Below are 12984 nucleotides of genomic sequence, written 5' to 3'. Positions count from 1 at the left end.
TGTTAATCTGAGTAGCAGAATGGAATCTTGTGTCATCTTGTTGCATCCTGCTTAGGGTGTGAATCATCCTTTGCCCAATATGTCCACTCTGTATATACTACCCTTACCTTGGTTACTTAGTAGTCATGGACTGTCTGGTATCAGTGTGCTTGTATTCAGTACTTATTTGTCTTAATAATGGCCCCAAAGAGTAAGAATGGTGATTCTGTCAGTTTGCTAATGCCATAGAGAAGCAGCAAAATGTTTCAAATGAAAAAGTAAAATTTATTGATTTAAGGAAAGAAAAATTGTTTTCTGAGATTGCTAAGATCTACAATAACATAAGACATTTTGAGAAATCACATTAGCATAAATTTTACTACACTGTATTATGGTGGGGGGATGACCAGAATCTCATTAAGGGGTTCTTCTTCCTGCCCAGGATAAGCCAAGCTACCCTGAAACTTAGAATCTCAAGTAATTAATAAATAACAAAGCACAAATACTCAGAAATATGTTTACAAAAAGTGAAGCCCCTGATAGATCTAGTCCATTGGGTTCTGGAACTAGACAAAGGGAAAATGGCTCAGGTGGTTTATTTAAGGGGCTACATCAAAGGCAAGGATAAGGTTTCAAGGGCGGAATCTTGCTTGATGTCTTGCAGTCAGCAGCTTGATTGACATCTTGGCAGTCATACCCATCTCAGGTGCTGTATGGGCCACGGCAGCGTGGGACAGAGATTCACATTGTCCCTGGGCAATTGACCAGTGGAAATATCCATTGGACATTTCTAGACACCAGATGTCTCTATCCACAAGGCTTCCACGTGCGGTGACCCACATGCAACCCATGGACGGCCCCTGACACTGTATTGTTATAATTGTTTTATTTTACTATTAGTTGTTTATCTCTGTGCCCGATTTTAAGTTAAACTTTACCACAGGTAGATATGTAGGGCAGATAATATAGTATGTATAGGATTTGGTTGGTACATCTACTCTTTCAGGCATCCTCTGGGCTCTTTGAACATATCTCCTGCCTATATGGGAGGCTACTGTGAAGGTACAAAAAGAATCCTTCTGGGAATCCAGGGAAGATTTCATAAGAGTAGAAACAGCTGAATCTCATTCTGTCAGATGTTTGAGTAGGGGGACCCCTTGAATCCAGAGATTATCACAAGTCAATTCCAGTCCAGAGAGTGATTTGAAGGAAAGAATGGAGATATGAAACTGCTTACTGAGTTTTGGAAATTATAGCTAATTGGCATGATTCAACTATAGGGTAAGGGCGGTTGGAAATAAAAGTTGTTTTTATGCTGCCAAAGGCAAGGAGACCTTAATGAACATGGAAGAGGGAGACTAATAGGAGACTTGAACTTGAAGAACATCTACTCTTATGATAGAAAGGTCACAGGTGACTGAATAGAGCATAAATTGTAAATGGTGCAAGGAGATTGGAGGCAGGGAGAGGGCTGGAAGTTGATCAGAATGATCCAGGCAGGAGTGAGGCAGAGGTTCTCTGCTCAAGGTAGAGTACTGGCCCACCCCGCCCGGCTGATCCCCAGCTCCGCCCCCGCCCCCCCCAAAAAACCAGAAAAACCCAAGAACAATAAACCAAAACAGAACCATTGTTTTCACCTGGGGCGTCACAGTTGGGGGAGAAGCAGAGCAGAAAAAACAAGCAAGGAGGGGGTCTTTTAGCACTGGAGACAGATTGCTTTTGAAGATGAGGAAGACAGTGATTTCTCACCCACATGAAGTGCATGGGAGATTTACCAAACATAAGATGAGGTTTCCAGGGGTCGATTAGGTTATAAAAGAAAATAATGGGGTCTGGGGATGCAGCTGGTAGGAACAGGTGCCCCAATGCAATGGTGGCCTTTGGTGAGATATAGGGAGCCCGTCATGCTTTTGCCGCAGGGTTGCTCCCTTTAGGTCTTGCCTACTACTGGTCCCAGGTCACCTATTGGTTCTGGTGGTCACAGCCGGTCATTGTGTGCTGTGGGATGAAGCATCCACATTGTAATTAAGCCTTGGGGTCATGAAAGGCAGGAGTGGTGCAGTCACCTGGCCACCACTCGAGGGGAAGCTGGAGGATAAAGTCAAAATAAGGAGAAACAGGCCGAGAGTTGTGTGCACCTATGGCTCTGAGGACACCTTCACTGTATGACATGTGCTCTGCTTGACTTCCAGTTACGACTTTCGCCTAGTTTGCATTGGGGTTTTCTGTCCTTTGAAATAAATTGATAGGTTTCTAACTGATATAGAAATGAAGATTGTTGTTTGAAAGAGGAGAATAGATGGTGGACACAACATAAATCTTTACATGAATAATTTGTGGGGATATTCACACCAAATAACCTTGAGCTCCATGCTCAAGGTTGGGTGAACCTGCCGTAAGCATGCATCTGCCAGTGACAGCTGAGACTAGAATCTGGATCTCACATTTCAGCTCAGTGATGTTGTACCATGTGTCTCACTTAGGCCAACAGAAAGTTGAGAAATGATGGTCTTTGGACAAACTAAGTGCCTGTGTATTCAAGGATTTGTTGTTTTTATATTTGTGAAACTCTTAGGGACATAGCAGCACAATGACTTTGTAGCTCTGAAGAGGCCAAGTGAATTTCTTTAGTACGTTAGGGTCTGGGTGGTTATAGCTATACAGATCTTTGTTTTGAGGCAGTCATAATTCTGAGTTGCTTTAGGGAGAGACACACTTATTATAAAGCAGTGAAATCCTGCCTGAGTGTGGCAGTCCGTCTGCATTTTCTGGATGTGCTTTTGGAAAATGTTTCCCTAGGACCTTTAATTTTGTTCCTAAATTTATAACAGAGCCACTTCTCAATGCTGTCTGTTGTTCAGGGTACTTCTGGTGATAAACTTGTTATTGAGTTGTATGGGGAAGCTGAAGACTGCATCCTGCAGGGGATCATTTATTGATTTGTACAAGAATATGTATTGCTGAGGAATTGTGTCTTATTTGGGGCATCAAATGGTCTTTCACTTTAAAATCTGACATTGACAGTACTTTTTCTTTGATTTAAACAGGGTAGCAAATGTTTCTGTAAGCATGAAAAAAGTTAAAGACAACTTCTTAAGGTATTGGCTCTATTTTATTTGCTTTATGAAAAATAAAAAAGGCTATAGTAACATTATATCTATGAGCATGATTAGGCATTTGGCCTGAGCTAGTTATTATAATTTTTTCTCCTTAGAAAAATCTTTTGAGCCCTAAAATTAATTTTCAGTTGAAAATGTTGGAAATATTCAAGGCTTAGAATATACAGTAGCTTCAGATCTGAAGACATTCTCTGAGAAGTGAAATAAAAGGTGTTTTTGGTTTTTGGCATTACAGGTGTTGTTGCACTACTGTGCAAGGCCCCCAACAGGGATGTCATGTAGAACAGAAGAGAAAACAGATATCCATACATTTTTAATTAATAGAATTCAAGATGCAATAGAAATTGAGTAAGAAATTTTGTGATAAAGTCTACTAATGACAAGGGTAGGATTATTTTGGAGGGATAACATTTCTCTTAATTGGTGTCTGATGTTGTTCTCCGTCATCGAGTCTGTTGCGAATGTTCTTCTGTAAGAACTGCTCTTATTTGTGGACTCCACGCACCAAGTTTTGCCCACCTTGTCATTTTTGTTGCTGCCCAGTTGATACCTGAGGGGCTGTTGATACCTGAGGACCTGTCCTTATTCTAGGTGCTGGGGCAACAGTGACACAACGCAAACTCCTGTTCTTGTTGGCTAGTGTCAAGTACCAAGTAGATAGTGAAGTATGGAAGTGGCTCGAGGGATGTAGAGTGCTGGAGGATTGCAGTTTTAGTTTGATGATCATTTGGTTGGCTACAGGGAAGGCCTCAACTAAGGAGCACCCTCTTGGAGGATGTTCTCCTTCCTCCATACCCTGAGGGTGACCACCCTCCTTCATATATGTGTAATATGTCTCTAACTATGTTTTATAAACATTTCATGTATAGTAGGATAACGTTATATATTTTGTGAAGCTTTTTATATTCAACATAATATGTCAAATTCATATTAATATGACTCGTATTAATTGTTGTGATTTTTTTGGCACTGGGGATTGAACCCAGGGGTGCAGTGTCACTGAGCTCCTTCCCCATCCCTGTTGGTTCTGTTTTGAGACAGGTTCTCTCTCTCAGTTGCCCAGGCTGGCCTTGTCAGTCCTTCTGCCTCAGAGTAGCGGGGATTACAGAGGAGAAAGTGCTTGACTTCACTTTGCATTCCATTGCAAAGCTGTCCTAGAATTGAGGGCTGCCACCCTGGTGGGAAGAGGAGCAAAGGACACTGCCAATGGCATGAGCACCAGAAGGCGGCAGTCACAGCCAGTCAGCGGTCTTCCACAATTCATTCTCACTGTGAAGTGTTTTACTGGTTGATGTATTCTTCTGTTTGTGGCCCTTTTGACTGTTGCGGTTGTTGGCACTCAAACAGTGCTGCAGTGGGTAGCCTTGTGTTGCCTGTGCACATGTGCAGGAGTTTCATTGAGGAGTGTGCGCGCAAAGTGTATGTACATGTGTACAGACCTAGAAGTGGAGTCACTGTGTGGTGGGTGTATACACCTTCAACTTTCCTAGATGCCTATTGGGTCAGGTTACGTTCTTAGCACCAGTGTGGTTCTTTGCTCCACAGTTTTGTCAAGGTATTTTTAATTTTGCCAGTCCCAGAGGACGTGAATTGGTGTCTCATAGGGGGTTTTTAGCTGTATTTTCTTTATTATTAAATAGACTAAGCAACTCTTCATGTGCTTTTCGGTTTTTGTGGGCTTTTTTGTTTGTTTATTTTTCATTTGGTGTGATTTCGGGGACCCCCGTTTGCCCTTTTGTATGCTTGGCCTTGATCACCCCCATGCACATTACCACCCCTCTCCTCCTTTATGTACTTTTTGAATTGCCAGTTAGTACATTTTGCCCTTTATTATTGGATTGTTTTATCTCATTGATTTGTAGGAATGCTTTGGATTCCAATATTTCCTTGGTTACATGTGTTCTAAAAATTTCCCCAAGTCTGTGGTTTGCCTTTGTTTTCAAATAGACTCTTAATGGAAAAAGTTTTTGATTTTAATACTGTTGGATGTACCATCCTTTCTTTTATGATTGGTGTGTCTTACTGAAGAAATTGTTGTGTTCCCCATGTTCCAAGTTTTCTTACGTTTTAAGTTTTAAATTTTACTTTTTTTGCACTGTGATTATTAATTGATGGTTATTAATCTACTTGGAATTGAGTTTGTGTAGGGTGTTAGGTGGGGAACTAAAAAAGGTGTAAGTATTTCAGTTTTCTCAGCATGATTTGTCAAGGTTCCCCCCTTTCCTCAGCCTTCCTGCAGTGCCAGTTTCGTCATATATTGAGTTCCCATGCACACATGTGTTGTACTTTCTTTTAATGGTAATTTCATATGTCTAGCAATAGATCCAATTTTCCCTTTTGAAGCTGGCACCTTTTTTTACTGTTGTGTTACTGCCTGAGTAGTCCTGACTAAATTAGTGCCCTTAATTACTTTGGATAATAATCATAGGAAGCAGTCTTTTGGTTGCCCACTGTTTGCTAGATCAATATACTTGGTGTTTTAATACACAAATTCATTTGATTTTCACCATAGTACTGAGTTAGCTGTTTGATTCTCCGTTTAGCCACATTCCCAGCTAAACTGGGGTAGTGAACGGAGAATCAAACAGCTAACTCAGTACTCAGTTTAGCTAAACTGGGGTAGTGAACCCAGGCTGGCTGCTCTAGGCTCTCCACTGCTTCTCATTTGATGAGTTTAAAAGACTTCTCTGACTTGAAGCATTTGAGCAGGAGTGAGAGCAGCCCCAGTCAGCCGTAACCTAGATTTGTCCAGTAGCTGATACTGTTAGACTAAGTTAGGCAGAGGCCATAGGGACTCTTCACAGCTCGTTTTTAGAATAATTTTATTGGGTTTTCTAATAGCCAAATTATGAGCCAGCCTGTGTCCATCACTGGATGAGTAGATAAAGAAAATGTGATGTATATACAACATGAAGTTTTATTCATCCATAAGAATGAAATTATGTAATTTTTAGGAAAATGGATAGAACTTTAGAGCATTATTAATGAGATAAACGAAACCCAGAAAGCCAAGGGTCGTATTTTTTCTCTCACGCAGGGGAGCTATAGAGAAAAGATTGGGGGAAGTGTTTTACTGCACGAATAGGCCGTGGTTGATGGGGGGTAGGGTCTCATGAAATCAGAAGGGAGATCAGTAGAGTAAAGGGAAGGAACGAGGAGAAGAAGGGGAGGGAAAGGAGAGGTTCTGGGGAGCCAAATTGTTATATCGTATGCACGTGCATAAATCTTACTGTTACTTGTAATTTTAAAGACAGGGAGAAGATTTTAGTAAGTTTTCTAAAATGGTCATCATGTCAGAGCATGTGAAGAAAATATGGGAAATGATTTTGTGTTTTGGAAAATGTTGTATTTTGGGGTTTATGGACTTTTCATGGGTGCACTAGAACCAGACTCCTATGTGCAGACAGTGGTAACAATGACCATGAACTTTATAAGTTGGGGATATGGTGCTTTGAGTGGTTTTGTTTTGTTTTTAAAGTAAGATATAGGAAGGGGTATGACTGTGGAGTTACCTGGGAGCACACTGGGCTTATCTTGCCTCCTTGTTCTCTGGCCCAGTCCTTCTAAGCATTCTCCCTTGAGGCTAGCCAGCTTTCCCTGCACTTGTTGTCTGTTCCAGCTTTTGAAATTCATACTCAACTTAGAATTTGGTTGTTTGATATAGCACTTTTATTATTTTTTCTGATTGCTTTGGAAATAAGTCTTTTGTTCCTAGGACAGGGATAGTATGGGGGTTGCTTTTTTAATGTGGTGTGGTTTGCTTGGGTTGGGTTGGGTTGTTTTGTTTCTGTTATTGTGATACTGGGGCTCGAACCCTGTGCTTTGTACATAATGGGCAGGTGCTGTACCACTGAGCTACACTGCCAACCTGGTATAATTTTTTTTAAATAACTAACATTTTTAAATATATATATATTTTAGTTTTAGGTGGACACAATATCTTTATTTTGTTTTTATGTGGTGCTGAGAATCGAACCCAGTGCCTCGCTCATGCTAGGCGAGCGTGCTACCACTTGAGCCACATCCCCAGCCCTGGGATAATTTTTTTAATACTTAACTTTTAATCATCTCTGCTGTTTCTTAGCTCATAGAATAGCCAATGAGAGTGCTGATGCTTGCTTAGTAAATGTCAACTTTTAATGTGGCTCAGTGAGGAAGACCAGGGTGATAATGGCAAATTTTTTTTTGACCTAAGATTTTTGACCGTATTATTCAAGTACATACTTTTTACAAAGAGCTGCAAGAAATAAAAGGTGAATCAGAAACAAGTTCTGCCTTCGAAGGGAATATGTTCTTAGAACAGTTTGTAACGGTTGTTTGCCCTTGTATGTACATGCCCCATCTTAGTTTTGCAAAAAGAGGGCGTTAGAGGTTGTTTGCAAGGTTATTGGGGAGATCAGATATATAAGGAAAGAGTCATTCAAGATTTAATGTGGTGAATTTCAAAGCCCCAGAGATTTGAGAGCACATTTTGTACTTGAGGTAAGCTGGGGAAAAGTTCTGAGAATGGTGGTAGCAACTGAGCTGGGCCCTAAGAGGGGAACGGTGGCTTTTGACAGGGGACTTCTGAGTGGAGGGTGGGATTGCATTTCAAAAGGAAGAAACAATCTGAAGCAAGGTCTGATAAAAGGAGAAAAACTGGCTATGATGGGAGCAAAGGTAGTTTCCATTTGGCTGGAATTTAGGCGAATACAAGTAAGTTGGGGCCAGTTTGTGTAGGGTCTTAAATATCAGGCTGAGGTGTTTGGACTTAATTCAGTGGACAGTGGGGAGCCGCTGAAGTTTTTTGAGTAATATAATCTGAGCCATGCTTTTGGAAGGTTGATCTGGTATCATGTCAGTAATGAAGTAACAAAAAAATGAAAGTATTTTCCATTGTTGGATTACTTTTGCTTTCTGTGTAAGCAGCTAAAATAATGTGAACTTAATTTAGTTATCAAATAACACTAAGAATCTTCACTAATGAGTATGTATGAAAAAATCATTTATGTTTTCATATCCAACTAGTCTGAAAATTAGTTGAGGCTTTATTCACCTGTTGGTTCTAGTTCTAATTTTTGCATTCATACTCTTCTTGTGAATTATACACCACAGATAATCTTCCAAAAATATGGTTTCTTCTGAATGTTGTATTGTACTGCTGGAAAAGCCTTAAATACTGTTCTTTTTGACTGCTAAATAAAATCCAGGTATTATAACCCAGCAAAGGAGGCCCCTCCGTGTTCGTTTCTCCTGCTCACACAGATTGTTAGTAAGATTGCTTGTGATTTTCCACTTCTCTGTCTCATGTACTTTATAGCTCTTGTGACCATCACAGATGCAGAGAGGGGAAAAACATTGTGTGACAAGAGCAGATTCTGGCAGAGCAAGTACAAAAGTTCTGTCATTGTTCAAGTATCTTTTGTACTTGCTGTGTACCAGGTATTGTGCCAGATCAGGGGGATACGTAGGGCCTACAGTCTAAAGAGAGAAACATTATCAAGGAATAGTGCTTTGGAGCCCTTTGAGAGAGTATAATGGGGGAAGGAGTGAAGCTCATTTGGAATGGCTTGTCAGGAGGGTCTTGTGGAGGAAGTGAATTTTAAACTCAGAATTGAGATTCAAGATCATGCTGGCAAGGCAAAGAGCAGAGAGAACAATGTTTTTCCAGGCCCCTCAGGGGGAAGAGAATTCGGGAGTATTTGATGACCTGGAAGATCATTGTGGCCAGAATGTATTTTGATTACTGGGGAGTAAAATGAAGCTAGAAGAGTAAGAGGTCAGATCATAATAACCTTTAGACCATATTGGATTTTGCATTTTACATAAAGTACACTGGGGAAAAAAAATGGCATTGGAGGGCTTTTGAATTGAAGATCGACACAATCCAACATAAATCATAGACTGACAGTCTAACCACTTACCGTCATCTCCGCTATGCCTTCCTGAGTCTAAATCTATGAGTTAACTAGTCCCTGCTTCCACCCTTGCAGCCCTGCAGCCTATTCTCAACATAGCTCTGTTTTATTTGAAAATGTTTGAGCATGGCTTCCTTCTCTTTCTGATCTTCTATGGATTTCCCATTTCATTCAGAGTAAAAGTCAGAAGTATGCTCTCCCCTCAGGCACTTGTTTATGTTTTACCTGGGATGGTTTTTCTGTAAATATACATGTGTTTCACTTCTAACCTCCTTCTGGTCTTTATACAACTGGGGAATCCATCCCTGGCTGCTGTTTAACACCACACCCCACCTCTACCTATCTTTTCCTACTTCCTTTTTCACCAAAATGCTTACTGCCCTCTGCTGTAACACTTGATTCTAGAACATAAGTTTCACTAAGTAAAGGATTTTGTCAGAGTTGCGTGTGTTCATGTAGCGTGCTGCATATTACAGGCAGTCAGTAAATATTAGTTGAGTGAATTACTGTACTAATAGAGTATGGCTTGGCAGTCTAGAATGTAAGCTGGGAGACAAAAGGTTCTGGATCTAGAGGAAAGATGATGGTGGAGGATTCAAGGTGTATATTGGAGATGGATTCAACAGGATCGTTCATAATAACAACTCAGGTTTTTGCACAGATTCAGTGTTTCTTACACTAAATTGCTGGGAAACATCAGTGTTAGCTAGTAATTAGTCATCATTTGGTTTGTGTCTATTGGATGTTGCTGTGTTCTCTGATGGCTCCAGAGCATGGTGAAGGCTAATAAGAAGTTGATACTATTTTAACTATTTAAAATATTCAGATCTTAATCTTTATTTATTTTTTAAAATGTGGTGCTGGGGATCAAACTCAGGGCCTCATGTATGCTAGACAAGAGCTCTCCCACCCTTGTACACTTTTAAAGTGGAGCATAGTATGTAGTTGTAAAATGTGTGTGATGGTTAATTTAAGCACCCTAGGGTTGTGGGTCTCAACTGGGCATGAACTTGCCTATCCCACCCCTTTGCTCCCCAGGGAACATTTGGCAAAATCTGGAGACATTTTTTGTTGTCACAAATTGTATATTGATGCTAGTGACACCTGGTGATTAGATGCTTAATACCCTAAGTGTACAAGTTAGCCCTCCTCCCTTCCCCCAACAGAATCATCTGATCCAAAATGTCAGTAGTGCTGAGTCGAGAAACCATGTTTTAGGAATTAAATTCTGGCTTCATCTTAGGTCAGTGCTAAATCATGATGCTGCAATCCATAGACTTGCACGGTGTCTAGATAACAAGAAATTATATGCCTGGTCTTCCTTAACTTTTACAAACATACCATAACTGATCCACTGGTGTGTACATGCACATAAATCCACTTGAAAGCTCTACTTTCAGAATGTGGGAAGGTGTTCATTCATAGGGTCTGGCTGTCTTGACAGTTGTCTTTGGGTCTCGCAGCACATTTTCTGTCTCTTCTTTGTGCAACACTGTCTGCTGAGGGTGGATTTTTGTTCTCTGAAAGCATTGTGATGAGTAAGTGATTGGGAAATAATTCCAGGATGAAATTGAAATATGACTGCCAAATAATACTTGGTTGTAAAGGTAGTTTAAAATTATTACTTCCTTTACAAAGTGTTTTTTTTTTTCAGTACATATTGAGAATAAGTGTCATTCTCGGTTTCAAAGAAAATTTATGTAGATGCTCTATAATGATTTATCAGATGTCACTGTTTAAAAAAGATTGCTGTTGTCTTGGGTCTGGGGAAACACTCTTGCATCATTATTAGGAAGTTAGATGGCACAACTTTTGAAGAACATTTATATATTAAATTTTAAATATTTTCCCCTCTCACTTAGGAATTCTTCCCCTAGCTATTTGTTGACAGAAACATTTACACCAGAAAGAAAAGATACACCTACAGTGCTCTTTCTAGAAGCTTTGTTTATAAAGCGGAAAAAGTAGAAATAATTCAGTACCTCCAAGAGCACTTTGGTTACAAGCAATGCTGTGTACTCCCCCAAATTGAAATGTTTGTATACTGATAGAAAAGAAAAGAAAATATATTAAATGGGTGAAAATGAAGTTCCAAGAAGAAAAAGGGCCACAAAAGCTAATATGCATATTATAAAACACAAAATCACACATGTAAAACATGCGTAAAAGAGAGACCTGGAGAAATGCCAAGTCAGTGGAGTAGGGCAAATGTCCATATTTCACACTTGGTTGATTGTTTTATGATGAGTGTGTGTTTAAAGCCATGGGTCAGTCACTTACTTTACAGCCAAATGTTTGAAAAAAATTGTTTTGAAACAGCCTTTTGTATTAATACATAACAGCTAATAATAACTTTTCCGTGGATCTTTTATTTATATGCTTGAATACTTAAAGTTGGCCTGAGATTCCTAGGGCTTTGTCTTCCATCAGAAGTTATTTGATTTTTTTTTTTTTTTTTTGAATTCTTGACTTCAAAGTCCTTACAGTTTAATTAATTTGTCTTAAATCTTGGGCTTTGAAATGTATTGTAGCATGCATGCCTGTATTCATCCTGCAGGTGGCGCAGGTGGTTTCACGGTGTTTCTTCTGTCTCTTGATCACTTGTTAAAATTCCCCTAAGCTAGGAAATCATTTATTTACTGGTTCTGTAGTAGAATGCTTATCATTCATGTAGCTGTTGAAAAGTAAAACTGTTTTATTACTAATATTTCAAAAGCACACTAGCAGAAAAAATACATCAAGTTCTCAGTACATAATAATGTTTTTATATTTGTTATCATCTCTGGGAAAACTTAATCTATTTTAACACTGAATTATACTTTCCAACTCCTTTAAAATTCCAAAACTTCATCAAAACTGGCAGTAGAACTGATTTTTTTTCCATTGGATTCTGTTTGAAGTGCTTCCTTTTCCCTTCTCTTTGTGTGTCTGACTTCCCCCTTCTCCCTTCCTTTCTCTCAGTCCGTCAAGTTCAAGAGCAGCTCAGATGCCATGAATTAAGTGAAGCACAAAAGGGGAAAAGGAGACCCTTTTGAAGAACAAAGGCCTCCCATTGGGCTGCCGTGTTCTTTTTTGACCAAAAGCGCACCCTGCGTGGTTTCCATTGTTGTCCACATGCCCTGCACATAAGGTAAATACAGCAGATCCTCATTACCTCACGTTTTCCTCCTCTTCCTCCAGTGCCACACACATCCAGTGAAGCTCTAGGTCTTTGATGTTTTTAGGCATTCTTATACAGTTGCTTTAACTCCTGTAAAAAAACAACAGGGTAGATATGGAAGTGGAGAGCAGCGCATACTAAGTTAAATCCTCCAAGGAGGGAAATTAGCTGTTAGAGAAACTGTAACCCAAGAATGCAAGGCAGGTGGAAGAAGCTGGAGACTCTGCTGCTGTGATTATGCTCTGTGCCTTTTTTTTTTTTTAACCCCCTCTCTTTGTAGTTGTAGATGGATAGCATGCCTTTATTTTATTTATTTTTATGTGGTACTAAGGATCGAACCCAGTGCCTCACACATGCTAGGCAAGTGCTCCACCACTGAGCCACAACCCCAGGCCAGAAAGAGCTTCTTACTTCCCATAAATGTGGAGTAGCTGATGACTGGAGGTTTAGACTGTGATTTTGCTTATTTTTATTCTTTCAATCAATAAGTGGCTTGTAATAGGTTGGGAGTGGCAAAGAGATGGAAAGAGTAAGTAATAAGAGAAGAAACATTTTTAAAGTGTTATTTTAAAATCAAAAAGACTTTCAATATACTACAGAACAAGAGTTGAATTTCTGGCATCAGGTGTCTTTTTTTTTTAATCTAATATTGAACTAGTGGTGGGCAATACATGACTTAATATTCAATGACCATCTTGAATGCTTCCTGAGCCCTGATCTGCCCTTTTAGGATTATAGAGTTCTATAATGATATTCAGTGAGGGTTAAAAGAACAATCATTAAAGAATCAATGAGATAATTCCTTGCAGAAAGTGTAGTAGTAACAGTT

At 39.7% G+C, this 12984-nt stretch overlaps 1 protein-coding gene across 4 annotated transcripts in view; it reads left to right on the top strand.

Moving 5' to 3' along the window:
* The window catches only part of Pou2f1 (POU class 2 homeobox 1), a 151836-nt gene that overhangs the window by 28598 nt on the left and 110254 nt on the right, over positions 1–12984 (top strand). The window contains exon 1 of one of the 4 annotated variants that reach the window (XM_058574446.1): positions 6259–12125. The exons of the other annotated variants lie outside the window; for them this stretch is intronic. The gene's annotated coding sequence lies outside the window, so the exon portion shown is untranslated. Of the gene's footprint in view, positions 1–6258; positions 12126–12984 lie in introns of those variants that run through there. 4 annotated transcript variants of the gene reach the window in all.

The sequence above is a fragment of the Marmota monax genome, unplaced genomic scaffold (genome assembly GCF_021218885.2).
Source record: "Marmota monax isolate L192 unplaced genomic scaffold, Marmota_monax_Labrador192_F-V1.1 WCK01_AAM20220418_F8-fsc00055, whole genome shotgun sequence".
Lineage (NCBI taxonomy): Eukaryota > Metazoa > Chordata > Mammalia > Rodentia > Sciuridae > Marmota > Marmota monax.
The sequence above is the reverse complement of the archived record's forward strand: the minus strand, read 5'-3'. Positions and strand labels throughout refer to the sequence as shown.